Genomic DNA, 13,166 nt, shown 5'->3' with positions numbered 1-13,166 from the left:
AGATATTAAAAAAAAATGGAGTCTGAATTGATTAAATTGTTGCAAGTTAGTCTAACCTGCCTAGGTTGAACCAGTTTGTAACAGTACAGACATTCCCTCTGGATTGGAAACAGTGGGCATATGCCTGCAGTTGCTCAGGCCAGGTGCCAGAGGGCACTAAAGCATACCCTTGACTGCAAGGAAGCTGTGCTGGGGGGATGTGGCCAGCCTGGGCTGAACTGGCCAAAGAGGGGTTTAATTCCCCCTCCCTGTCCCACCGGCAGGGACCTGAGCCCGGTCTACCGGGTGCTCTGCCCTCACTGCTGCTGGCAGAGCTGCGGCAGACTGCATGGCAGCACCAGGGCTCAGAGAGGGCCAGAGCCCTCCAAGCCCCCCCACAATACCACTGCGCGCTGTAGCAGCTTTCCTCACCCTGCATTATGGCCCCCTGCCAGGAAGAGACTTGTGCTTGGGGAAACCATGACAGGAGCTGCTGCCCCCATCATGGTTGCTCCCCCGTCATTGCTTTAGCAGTCAGGCAGGGCAGGGCCAGATGCTGGCCACCAGGATCCCTTGGGGGAAAGCAGGGAGCAGGGTTATTCCTCCGTCTGCCCTGGCCGCTGCTGCTGTTCACTCTGTGCTTGGGGCAAGCAGCGGAGTAAGCCCTCTCCGCTGGACACCAGAAGGAGGGGGCAGGAGGGGGTTTATGCCTTCTGCACATGCCTAGAACTGCTCTGGTCTAAGCAGGTAAGTGCCTAACTCCCATCTAGGAATTAGGCACTTAAAAACACATTTGGATCCTGTTAAGGACCCAATTGCATAGGCATACTCAGAGCACAACTAAAGTACACCAGCAGCATTCAGCCTAGCATAAAACATAGCTTCAGCCACTATCACACAAAAAATACAGCCGGGGAGAAGGTGATAGTATCCATCTTTTATAGAGTTGCTTTAGTTGTTAGGGCACTCGCACTGGAAGTGGAACAGGTACAGGGAGAATGGGTGGTACCTGCACAGGTAGGGTGCTTAGCTGGGATGGGGCTGTGGGCTCATGGGGAGTAGCATCCAGGAACAAGTGGGTGGGGCCAAGGAGACCCTGGGATCTTGGGATGGTGACAGTGCGAGGCCAGGACAGAGCTACAGTCTGCTGCCCGCTTGCCCCTGTGATGGGCACCGGTTTCACTGGCAGTGGTATGCAGGGACCAGATCAGAGTTCTGCTTCAGGCCCATGCTGTCACCCAAGATCCTGGACCTAGCCCCGCCCACTCCACTCCCAGGTGCAGCTTCCCACCTGCCCATGGACCCATCCTGCCCACTTGGTCATGCGCCCAACCCATGTAGCCAGCGCCCAGCCAATGTCCATGGAGACCCCAAGATCATAAGGCAGTGACAGCACAGGGCAGGGAATGAGGCAGAGCCCCAGTTATTCAGGCAGGGACATGTGAAGAGTGGATTGCAGTTCTGCCCCAGTCTTGCGTTTTCATGTCCTGTGATCCCAGGATCTCTATGGACATCAGCCAGGCTGTGGAGAGACAGGGAGTTATGTGCAGGTCCAGGTCCAGGATCTTGGGGCCGTGACCGCATGGGGTCATGGTAAAGCTGTGATCTGCTCCTTGCATGCCCCTGCCCACAGAACTGGCACCCATCGCAGGGGCATGAGAAAAGCAGATCACGGCTCTACTCCAGACTCTATCCCTGTGCTGTCACTGCCCCTCACCTCCCCTTTCTACTCCCAAACACCAATCTCTGCCTGCCCATGGCCCCATCTCATATGGGGAGTTTTCGTGAGCTGTTGTGGGAGGGTGCTAACCTGGCTCATGACAGCTTAGCAAAACACCCTATGTGGCCCACAGGCCCAAATAATTGCCCACCCCTGCATTAGCCATTCCTAGGCAAATGCTGCAGCCTCCAGAGGCTACCTTTGAGTGCTACAGGATGTAAATTCCATAAAATTTGAAATGACCAATGGACCTGTGTAGTGAGTTCAGGATTTTGTTAAGCTCAAAAGCCTTTAAACTGTTCACAGTTCTTTATTTTCTGGGCACACTTGCCTCTCAGGAACCATCAGAACATAAATCAGCATTCAATAACATAACTCAACATGGTCCTCAGACTCCTGTGTCTCCTCTAGCCCTGAGAAGGTGCCTCTGGCTCTCTGCTGCTTCCTCCACACTGCAGTCTTCCTTATCCACCTGGCTCCAGCTCCAGTCCTGTGGTGGTGCAGCTGCTTCCAGACTTGCAGCCTTGGGTGTCTTTCTGGATCCCAAGAAGTAGCCTGGCTTGGTTCTGATTCTCCTGGCTTTCTTCCTCAGTCTTCTGTCTCCATCCCTCTTCCCTAGCTTCCTCTTTAGGAGCCTTTAACTTCCTGTGGCCAACTAATTATCTCTCTCAGCTGGCCTAGTTCTCCTAGGCAGCCTGCAATCAGTACCTACTGCCTACAGCTGTACTGTAGCCATGGCAGCTTAGCAAAACACCCTATGTGGCCAACAGGCCCAAATAATTGCCCACCCCTGCATTAGCCATTCCTAGGCAAATGCTGCAGCCTCCAGAGGCTACCTTTGAGTGCTACAGGATGTAAATTCCATAAAATTTGAAATGACCAATGGACCTGTGTAGTGAGTTCAGGATTTGCTACTCCGCAGAGTAGCAAAATGTGTGCAGTCTGCTGCAATTGTTTGTCAGCCAGCCTGCTACATACATCCTGTGTATGGCCAAAAGTTGTTCAGCATGGTATGGCAATGTAGCAATCATGTGAGTCTACAAGTGATTGACAGCTACTTTGCTGTAGCAGCATGTTGTTTTAGTGTGCCACTATGGTGATGTAAGAACAAAATCTAACTGTGCATCACACACACAGCGCAGTACAAGCTATCAGTTATATAATATTAATTTGAAATCCAGAGATGTAATAACTGTCTGTAAAACATAAGTCTAAGTGATCATCTAATATAAGGCTGTGTAACTGGTGGTTGATGGGGCACATGGTCCACACAAAGTTAATTTATGCCCCCCAGCCTCCCACACAACAGCTGCAGCAGCAATGGGAGGCCATGGACTTCTCCTCTCTCCTCCAGCTTGCACTTCCTGCCCCTACCCTAGGGAGGAGTATGGTGCAGTACAGTGCAGCCCAAGGTGCTGGAGGAGCCTGCGGCCTGGGGTGCCTGTACAACATGATGCAACAGTAGAGTCTGCAGCCAAGGAGCTGAAGCTGAGGCCAATGTGCCCATGCATGAAGTGCAGTGGAGGGAGGTGAGACGCCCATTCAGGTTTGCAGTGGAAGAGGGCATCTGGGGGTCTTGTGCTTTCCACTGGTGCTGCCTACATGGAGTGCAGCCTTATCAGATTAGAAGTTGGGCATCCCTGCTCTAACAGGTTTAGGCATCCTGTACTGAGGTTCTCTACAAAGACAAGGCTTTTACACTGGAAGATTAGGACTCTCTACTGGATGGGAGGGAGTTTGCCCTTTCTATAAAAGACATTATAGGAAGAAAAATATATCAAATAAGTTTTCAAAGGCTGGTGTTTCAATCTGTATTTATATTAAGACTATCTTGCTGGCTAAATCACTGACTTCTAAAAAGAAGTAGGAAAGCTTTGAGACCTGATTTTCAGAGAGGCCGAGCACTTGCAGTTTCCACTGACTTCTGCTAGAATTTTGAGTGCTCAGCACTTCTGAAAATTAAGCCCTTAGGGCCTTCCAGTTAGAAGCAGGGTTTAAATTCTGAGGTGTCCTAGCAGTTTTGGTGCCCTTGGCAGAGACCTTGTCAAACACCACATAGTATGTGCAGAGAGGGAGGAGGAGAGGGAAAGGCAAGCACCACAAAGCAGGATGCTGCTGGTGTTCCTTCAAACTTGACACCCCGACTGGTAACCCACCTGCCCCATTTATGCTACTGTTGAAATCTGTGTTATTAAAACATCACACACTGGGATATGTTAGACCATTACAAAACAGCTTTAATTTAAGTCATGTATGCAGATTTTCTTGAATGAGAATAAATTCAGACTAGGAACAACAAATCCCTACATATAGTACAACATGGGGATGTAATAAGTTTTTGATGGTGTCACCAGTTCAAATTGCTTGTGCAATGGACATACGCAGTTTTTCATTGTGCATGCAAATATATTCAATTTTACTTGATACCCTGAAGTATATTCTAATCACTGCAGTTAATACTAATAAAAGGAAATATATCAGAATGTCTGGAATAAAAGCTCTCGAGCTATTACTTAGTTCTTCATCATTCTTACCAAAATTTCTAGTGCCACCTTGTGGAATATAGTATACATACATAATTTCAGATGAAATTGCATGTCTGCAAGGCTCTTAGATCTGATGGGCTAGTCTTGTGGTTCCTTTTGTCTATTACTCCTCTTTCACTAGCAGTACAAAAACACTAAACAAATTGAGCAGTCCTGAATTGCAGCCATCGTGATTTTCAAACATTTAGAGGAGTTTCTTTCCCTAAAGGTGCTAAGCCTTGACCCTCAAAGTTATTGAGGCATCTACATTTTATAAGATAATAGGCCTTATAGCACAGAGTGGTTGTAATCGAACCAAATTCACTTCTTATCCTAAAGGAGGACAGAAATCAAAAAACAAAATAGCCCTGCCCAGGAAGGCAGTAGGTAAATGCAGTAGGAAATATGAATATGAGTGCAGACCCAGGCAAGCCATTTAAATATTGGGGGGGGGGGCTGTCATGTTATCTACTTATCAAGAGGAATGATTAGGGGTGGCATGTCCATACAAGAGGTTGTCAGCATATATCTAAGTCTTCCTATGACCCGCCCCCACATTGACAAAATTTTCAAAGCAAAAAACAGGAGCCAAGTTGTGGAGCATTGTGGGAAAGCTGCCTTATATGGGATAAAGGCAGTGTGTGTGTGTATGTGTGGAAGTTAAAAGAAAAAAACAGAACCTGTTCTCTTTCTCCCTCTTAGAATTAAAAAGGGGACACTTAAGAGTTAGGGCAGGGGGGAAGAAAATTATTCATTTATCGCATGCATATGGAATCATTCTTTGCTTCCATGCTATAAACATCCCAAGAGTCCCCAGATCTGCTTCTGAATGGATAATTTAAGGTTGCCTGTAGACGTGCCAAAATGCTGCTCTGATGCGCTGTGGTTACAGTGCATTGGAGCAGACTCAATCAAGTCTGCTAAAGTATGATAATAAGTGTGCTCCAGCAGCCTCCGTGTCTTGTATATGCAGCGTCCACATGCTTCAAAATGGGAGTGGGGTACTTTTAACTAAAGCTCATTCGATGGGCATGGGATGGTCTCATTCAATGAGCTTTAGTTAAAGCACCCTCATGAGATGCTGCAAACACTTTAATTAAAGAGGCTCTTGCAGGCAGTCTAGTTAAAGCACCCTCACCCAGCACGTGTAAAGATACTTTAAATGAACACAAAGGCTTGTGTTCCTAGATGCTTACTTTAGGGCAATTTGCTTTCTGGAGGCAGCAAGCAGGCTTATAGGCAACAGTTCATCAGTTATATATTGGTGAGGCCTAATAACCAGCCTGCCTCCAGAAATCATTCAGATCACTTCTTTTCCCTGTAATGCATCTGAAGATGCTTGGATGAACAATGCAATATAAGAGCTAATTCAGAAAATCATTGTGGGTATAGATCATAAGAACTGTTACTTTTTCCAGCACAAATTACCACACACGCTTGGCCTCTTACGTAGTTCCCTAATGATATAAACAGGAGGTAGGATAACTGAGCCTGGTCTTGCTTGGCTGCTTTCTACAATCAAATTCTGCCCAGGTAGGATTCATGCTGGGTTACATTCACATGTTCCCTGGCCCTTTAAGGGTTTGAGCTCTGCTAAAGAGATCAAAGGGTCCCAGCTGGGAAGCTAAGGCCAGGTCTGGGGGAGTTTGCAGAGCTATGATGAGGCTTGTGCACTCAGGGTTTGGATTTGTTTTCCAGGTACTACTGTAAATAAAACCTGCATTTTAAAACCACGCTACCTGGGTTCAGCATGTGTCATATCAGGCAGGATAAGCCTCTTGCAGAGATGTGATCTCTCCCTGAGATATGAACATCCCTAGATGTTGGAGACTGTCCCAAGAAAGGCTGCTTTGAAGGAGTCAATTGCTTTCCAAGCACTACGGCTAGGGGACTGATCTGTCCATTTCCAGGACAGACCACTTGGGGAAATATAGGAGCATCAGTGCTCAGGAGTTGCCTCCTTGTGGTCCAACTGCCCAGCAATGTGTTTCATGCACAGCTGGGTAATCCAACCTCTCACCTGGCCCATGCCAGAGCCCATTAAAGATACATTTCCCCATGGGAATTATGTCTGCCTGGTGCTGCAAAAGAACAGGAGCTAAATGAAGCAGCTAAAGCAGGGACAGCTCAAAAAAAATACATGGAAAAATGAAAGCTGTCTGGAAGTGCGGATGCAATTAAGAACCAGGCCCCAGTTAAAGAAACAAATCTCTCTTGCTCCATAAAGTTTTAAGTCATAAAGTAACGGGCAAGGAGCAAAGTTGAAACTATCTCAGCTGGTCGCTTTGAAAACCTTGCTGGAAGACCAAAGTCGGCTTGGGATGGAGCTGCCTTTGTAAAGCAATATGTGATATAAGGCTAGAGAAGCCTCACCCGAATCACATAGGCAAATCGAGTGAGCCCCCCACTGATATTCCTTTGATTTACCAATAAACTTATCTTTCTACCTGGGGACTGAATGTAGAAAGAGAAAATCAAAGATGCTTATGAGCTAGTTTCAAAATATTTGCAAACACCTGCTGCCCCTGCTAAGAATCACTGATCAGAAAGTGCATGGCGCTGCCCTCTTACCAGTGACATGGCATCTGGGGTGGGGGATGTAGCTGATTGTTCAATTAATTGAAAAGCAATATAGAAGTTTCCGTCAGCAATAACAGAAAAGAAGAGAGAAGGGTGAAAGGAGACCCTCAAGAACAGACCAGCATCAATTGTTGGAACACGTGAAATGTTATTGCATCTTAGAACAATGCTGTTGTATTTAAAGAGGTGGGCGAAAAGCCCGGTAACTAAAGATTTGGAGCTTTGCCTTCACAGAAGACATAGCTGGGTGTTGTGGGATAGTGCCCCAGTGTGACTTAATTTAGCATTAACAGTGTTTAAGCTTAATAAAAGCCTCATTTGAAAACCATCTTTGACTGTAAATGTAAAGACTCTGAATGTAAATGCAAACATTTAAAATCAATAAAAATCAATGGGACTACCAATGCTGGTAAAATTTAAGCACATATATGTGCAGGATTACATCCAGGGCTTTACCATGTTCAGTGATATTTTTGTAAATAGCTGAAAAAGAAATGTTAGTGGAACATGTCTCTTGCTTCTGCCAAAAAGCCTGAAGTGCTGAAATTTGAGGAAAACACTGCTATGAATTAATAAGCTTTAAAATACTTGTCTTTCAGTACCTACATTTTTATATCCAGCAATTTAAATGCATGCTGTTGAGTAGAATCTTGGCTTATCATCACCTAATGTTGTCCCTACATTGATCGAAGACCAATAGAAATACTTCCATTAAATCCTTCTTCAGTTGGTGGGAAAACCTCAATGGGAGTTGTACACATGCTAGGGGTTTAGTCCTCTAAATTGAAATGGTGGGTTTTTAACTGGGATGAGTAAAACCCCACCATTTCAGTTTTGGGACTTCCACCACTGTTACGGCAAGAGGCCTGATCTTTTTTTTTTTTTTGTGAAGTCTGCCCACCTCTCCTGTGGCCACAGGGTGAACCTGAGCCATGGGGGACCCTGGTCCTTCCCTTCATGGCAGCAGCCCCCACCAGGGCCATATGGGTGGGCTGGGAGCTCAACTCCTGCCCACGAGAAAAAAAAAGGCTCAGACCCCTCAACACATTTCCCTCCACCCACAATGGAGCCTACTCATATGAGCTGCTGGCTGGCTGAGCAGACCCTAAGCCTTAGTGGGTCCTGGCCCTTCCCTCTGTGGCGGCAGTGCTCCGTGGTGCCACCCGGGTGGGCAACTAGCAGGCCAGGGGTTGCCCCAGTTCAGAGGCAGCCAGATCCAACTTTTCTCCGAGCCCACCAGGGCTGCCAGCGCTGTCCCCACTGCTTTCCTGCCACCTGGGACAACCCAGGAATGGGCTGGCTTGCCTCTGGGGCAGTGCAGAGAAGTGGCAGGGGGGTGGCTGGGTGCACTGGTGGCTGAAGGTGGAAGGGACAGTGCATGGCATACAGGAAGCCCTGGCAGGCTTGGGGAAGAGAAGGATCTGGAGGGTGCTGCCTCCAAGCTGGGGCAGCCCCTGGCCCGCTAGCTGCCCACCCAGGTGGCCCCAGGGACTACTGCCTTCTCTACTGCCATGGAGGGAAGGACCAGGGTCCCTCACAGCTCAGGGTCCACTCAGCCCACCAGCAGCTCACATGGGCAGGCTCCATTGGAAGGGAAAAAAAAAAGCAGTGAGGGGCCCAATCCTTTTATTTTTTTCTTTTGAGGCGCCTACCTGTGTTTGGGGGGCAAGCTGCCAGCAGGCTCTGAGCTGCAGAGAGCTCCAGTCCTTCCCTCTGCGGTGGTGGTGCCTCCTCAGAGCCGCCGGGGCAAAATGCTAGTGGGCTGGGGGCTGCCCGAGCTCGGAGGCAGCACCCAGCCTGATCCAATTGTTCCCTGAGCCCGACCTGGGGCAGCCCCTGGCCCACTAGCAACCCACCTAGGCGGCCCCAGGGGGTGTTGCTGACGCAGAGTGAAGAACTGGGCCTCCCCACAGCTCATCCCCTGCAGCTGGGGGTGATGAGGGCAGGCACCCCGAAAAAAAAAAAAGAATCAGGCCCCTTTCTGCTTTTGCCTTCAGCTCGCCTCTCCCTTGGCTGGCGGGCAAGCTGTCAGATTAAAGGCAGCAATATTACAAGTACCTATGTTGCAAACTAATCTACATGGGAGATGTGGTTTAGTTTGCAACCTAACAAACTCATTTAAATTGCAACCCCCCCATACATGTAAAGTTGACACAGTTAAACTGCAAAAAGGGTCAATTTTCATCACATGTACAAGCACCCAGTGTTTGCAAACCAAATATGGTAGCTTACTGTTTTGAAAATCAGAGTGACGTTGACTATAAACATCTGTGACATTATCAACTTTTCTTTCTTTGCTTCTGCTCAACTTCTGCAAAGAGTAAACAAATGAAATGTTTAAACATCAGTGATATTTTAAATATGTTTTCTATTCAATAATGAATGGTGTCACTAAGATCATTACTGTTTTTTCTGTGTGTTGTTAGTATTAGAATTTTAAACTGTTATTATCCTTTCAACCACATATCGTTTTCAGGAAGTTTAAGACTGCACACTTGCAGTACTAAATGAGAACTAGCATAACACTGACAGCTTACACTACAGAAGAGAGAATGCGGCTTTCACTTCTTAATAAAACACTCTATGGAGAACATCGGCAATGTGTTTACCTAATGTCTGAAACAAAAATTCAAAGCTCCTGTGGAGCTTTAAGTTAGCAGTGACAATCCCTTGATTCAAGGATGATCTCTATCATCACTTATAGTTTCATAGTTAGTGATGGGTCTTGTCTTGAAGTGACTTCAGACTCCAATCTTTGAGCCCCAGATCCATCCACAGAAGTCTTTTCATAAGGAATAGTAGGTCACAGGCTGGGATTTCTCTTCTTCTCTGTCAAAGACCAAAGTCTTTGATTTCAGATGCCGATGGCAAAAAGTCAGATGACAAAGGGTCAGAAGCTAACACAACAAACTCTGTGGTTGTAATTTATCCCTCTGTATTAACAGCATTGCATATACCCATCCCTATCTGTGCTACATATCAAATTACTTGAGTTCTCATACTAGAGAAACAAACTGACCTTGACGGCCCAGCAAAAAAAATAAAGAAACTATAGTAATGGAAAGTTGTAGAATTAAATATACTACGTGCGCCATCCTGTGACCAAACAGAACCAGTACCACCCAAGTAAAAATAACCCCCCTTTTTTTATGAAACCTGAGCAAACAAAGAGAGCACAAGTGCCAACTCGTTAATTATTTATGATTGGCGTATAGTAATTAGTCACCTGTGTCAGATAAAACTTTGAAGGAACTTCTGCCCAAAGCAGAGAGCAGAGAACTGTGTATACACTCAAGAAGAACAGATCATGCATCTCTCCGCCTACGTTATCTTTCTGGCGTATCTCATCTTACCGGTCCGTTTATCTGTCTATCTTTGGAATTATCTTTCTTATCAAGCACTCTTAGTAATCTGCAGACTGCAACAGCTTATATGAATCGCTCGGAAGCAACTGTCTTACCCACCCTGTAAATGCTGGGTAACGTGATATCTGCATGCTGTAACTAAATCAATCAGCTCCTCTGCCTACGCTCCAGCACATCAGAAGCATAAGTAAAATAAATCTTTTGTGAAACCATCACGCTGTGTTTAAATCATACTGACTCCTGCTCACCGTTATCACCCACCTGCCCAGTCATAAATCCCCCTCCTCGCGCCAAGCCAGTCGTGCCGACCCAGGCTCGCAGGTCAAGGGTGCACTGGCGTTATGGGGCGCGACATTCTCCTTCCTCTGAGCTCTCTTCTCTGCTTTGAGGGTAAGACACTTTACCTTAAAGCAGACTTGGTTGAGATTGCAGTGCCATTGGAGTCAGTTAGCAGCCAGCTCCTCTCAGTTCTCAATATTGACATCCATTTTCTTTAGGCATGTCTTCCATTTTTCCTTGTAACCTTTCTTCTGTCTGCCACAAGTTCTCAACTAAGTTGGGAGCAGAGCACTTGTTTTGGAAGTTGAGAGTCAGGCATCCACACACAAAGTCTGGTCCATTGAAACTGGTACTTGAGGTAATACTGACTTCAGAAAGAATGCTGGTATTTGTCGCATTTGATGTAGATGATTTTCTGGATAAATTGTTGGTGATACCTTTCCAGATCTTTAGATGATGATGTAACATTAATTGCATTTCACATCCATAGTGGAGAATGGGGATGACTGTACTGTGGAGCTGGATCATGGTGTCTTTACAGAGATTGCAATTAAAAACACACAAGAAATATTTCCTGAACGAGGTGCTTGAGCACTGGATCTCTGTACTGGATCTTCTCAACAATGTTCACCCTCTAAGAGAGGTGACTACCAAGGTAAGAGAAGTGCTGGACTACTTCCAGAGTCTTTCCTGTTGACGTTGATTTGAGGAGCAGGTCACATTTATGACCTGGAGCTGGCTTCAATCTTCTCAATGTTCAAAGTTCAATAGACTTCTGTGAAGAGATCTGGTATTGTCAAGAGCTTTTCCTTAGTGTGCACAAGGATAGAGCAGTTGTCAGTGCATCGAAGGCCAAAGACGGTTGTTTTGAATATTTTGGTCTGTGAGCAAAAATATGCCCAAAACATCCCAAACATCCTTTCAGTATTCAGTGTCAGTTCTGGAAGGAAGACAGTCCTTAACAAGAACCATGATGACAATCAAAAAAACTGAAAACAGAATTGGGGCAACGATGCATACTTGCTTAACTCTAGTTTGGATGGCAAATGGATTGGTTTCCAATATGCTGCAAAGAATGGCCACAGTCATCTGGTCATGGAGAAGCCTCAATCAAAGCCATATGGGGGTCTTGTTGTTCCCAACACTTCTTCTGGACCTGGCAGGCAACAAAAATCATGTCAATTGCCCATCCATGATGGTCGGAAACCGCACACATTCTGAAAGGACTTCCTCAGCAAAAGGTAGAAGACAGTTCAGGAGGAGTTCCCACTTACATACTTAATTTCAGGTCCTCATTGTTCTGAATTTGAAGAATAAATTTGTTGAGTCTCAGTGCCAGTTCCGCACCACCAGCCCTTAAGATTTAAGCAGGCACGCTATCCAGTACAGTAGCCTTGTTATTCATTTCTTTGATGGTACACCGGACTTCTAGGATAGGAGGGATGGAGAGGGATCCTACTGGGGGATGAAAATCGATGGAGGCATCTGTTACAGTTGACTTATCGTTCAGGAGTGCCTTGAAGTGCTATTTCCATCTAGCTTGGATACAGTCATTGTCTTTGAGGAATGTCAAGCCATTCTGTGATATTACCCCTCAAGGCAGATCTCTACAGCCACACTGCTTTAGGGAAAATACTTTTCAGAACCAAAGGAAAGGATATTCAGTGAAACCAAAGGTAAAATTTGAAATTGTCTAACCATTGCAAGGACTTTGTGCACGTTTTTTACGTCTTTTGCTTATACCAAGCCATTTTACAGTTTAACTAGTTTCGTGTCATTATGTGACCTAATTTAAATAGACTGGGTTAGCTTCTTCATCAGTAGTTATCACAAAATGGTACATATTCTTCTGGCTCAGCCTCATTTCTTCCATTTATGTTCTGATTTGGGACTCAGCTGAAATTATCTTACTTGCATATATCTAGCTGTGCTAGCTTGAAATTAGTTTGCTCAGTGACTACTGGCAACATAGTGACAGTGGCATGGAATTCACAAAAACACAAGTTTTTAACCAGTTTCTTGGCTGGGTTTTGCAGCCTGCACTGAACAGGACCTGAATGAGCTTATTTAAATGTGGATTGGCACCCTAAGTCACAGCTTGTTCTCTACCCGCAGTATCTCATTCCTGGGTGGTTTTCTGTATTTCAACCAGACCACTTTAACTAGTTGTATCTAGTCTCAATGTCAACTAGTAAAGGAGGCCCAGAAATGCAAAGGAAAGCAAGGCAATGGCTACTTAAAAGTACCAGTAAGGTTTAAGGAAACAAGCTAGAAACTCTGGGGAAGAGGAGCAAGTGAGTTCATAATGGATCACAGTTCTTATCATTTGCATTAGCTGCTGGTAGTTGAGGGCAAGGTTGCTGGGGAAGGGGAAAAGAACACGACCGACAGCTCCATATGCCCCACCACTACTTGCTCTGATGCCACTGCCAGCTCCACCAATCCTGCCAGAGCATCCTGGGGCCAGATTTCTCCCGTGAGGAGCCCCAGGGATCGGATCCAGCCTGAGGCACAAGGCAAGTCTGACACCCCCATTTATTTTATTGAGGATCAGATGACTGGACAATCTAGATACTATATTGTTCTGAGTATAAGTTGATCCTGTCTGTTAAACAGGGTGATTTTTTTATGGTTTTCTTTGAGGGGACAAAAGGTTGAGCTGTAAATAGGAACAATATGGTATTATCCTGTGTCTAATATAACTGACTTCATATAAGT

This window comes from Crocodylus porosus, unplaced genomic scaffold, assembly GCF_001723895.1.
Source record: "Crocodylus porosus isolate Cpor-Errol unplaced genomic scaffold, CroPor_comp1, whole genome shotgun sequence".
NCBI classification, from domain to species: Eukaryota; Metazoa; Chordata; order Crocodylia; family Crocodylidae; genus Crocodylus; species Crocodylus porosus.
This window is presented reverse-complemented; position numbering follows the sequence as displayed.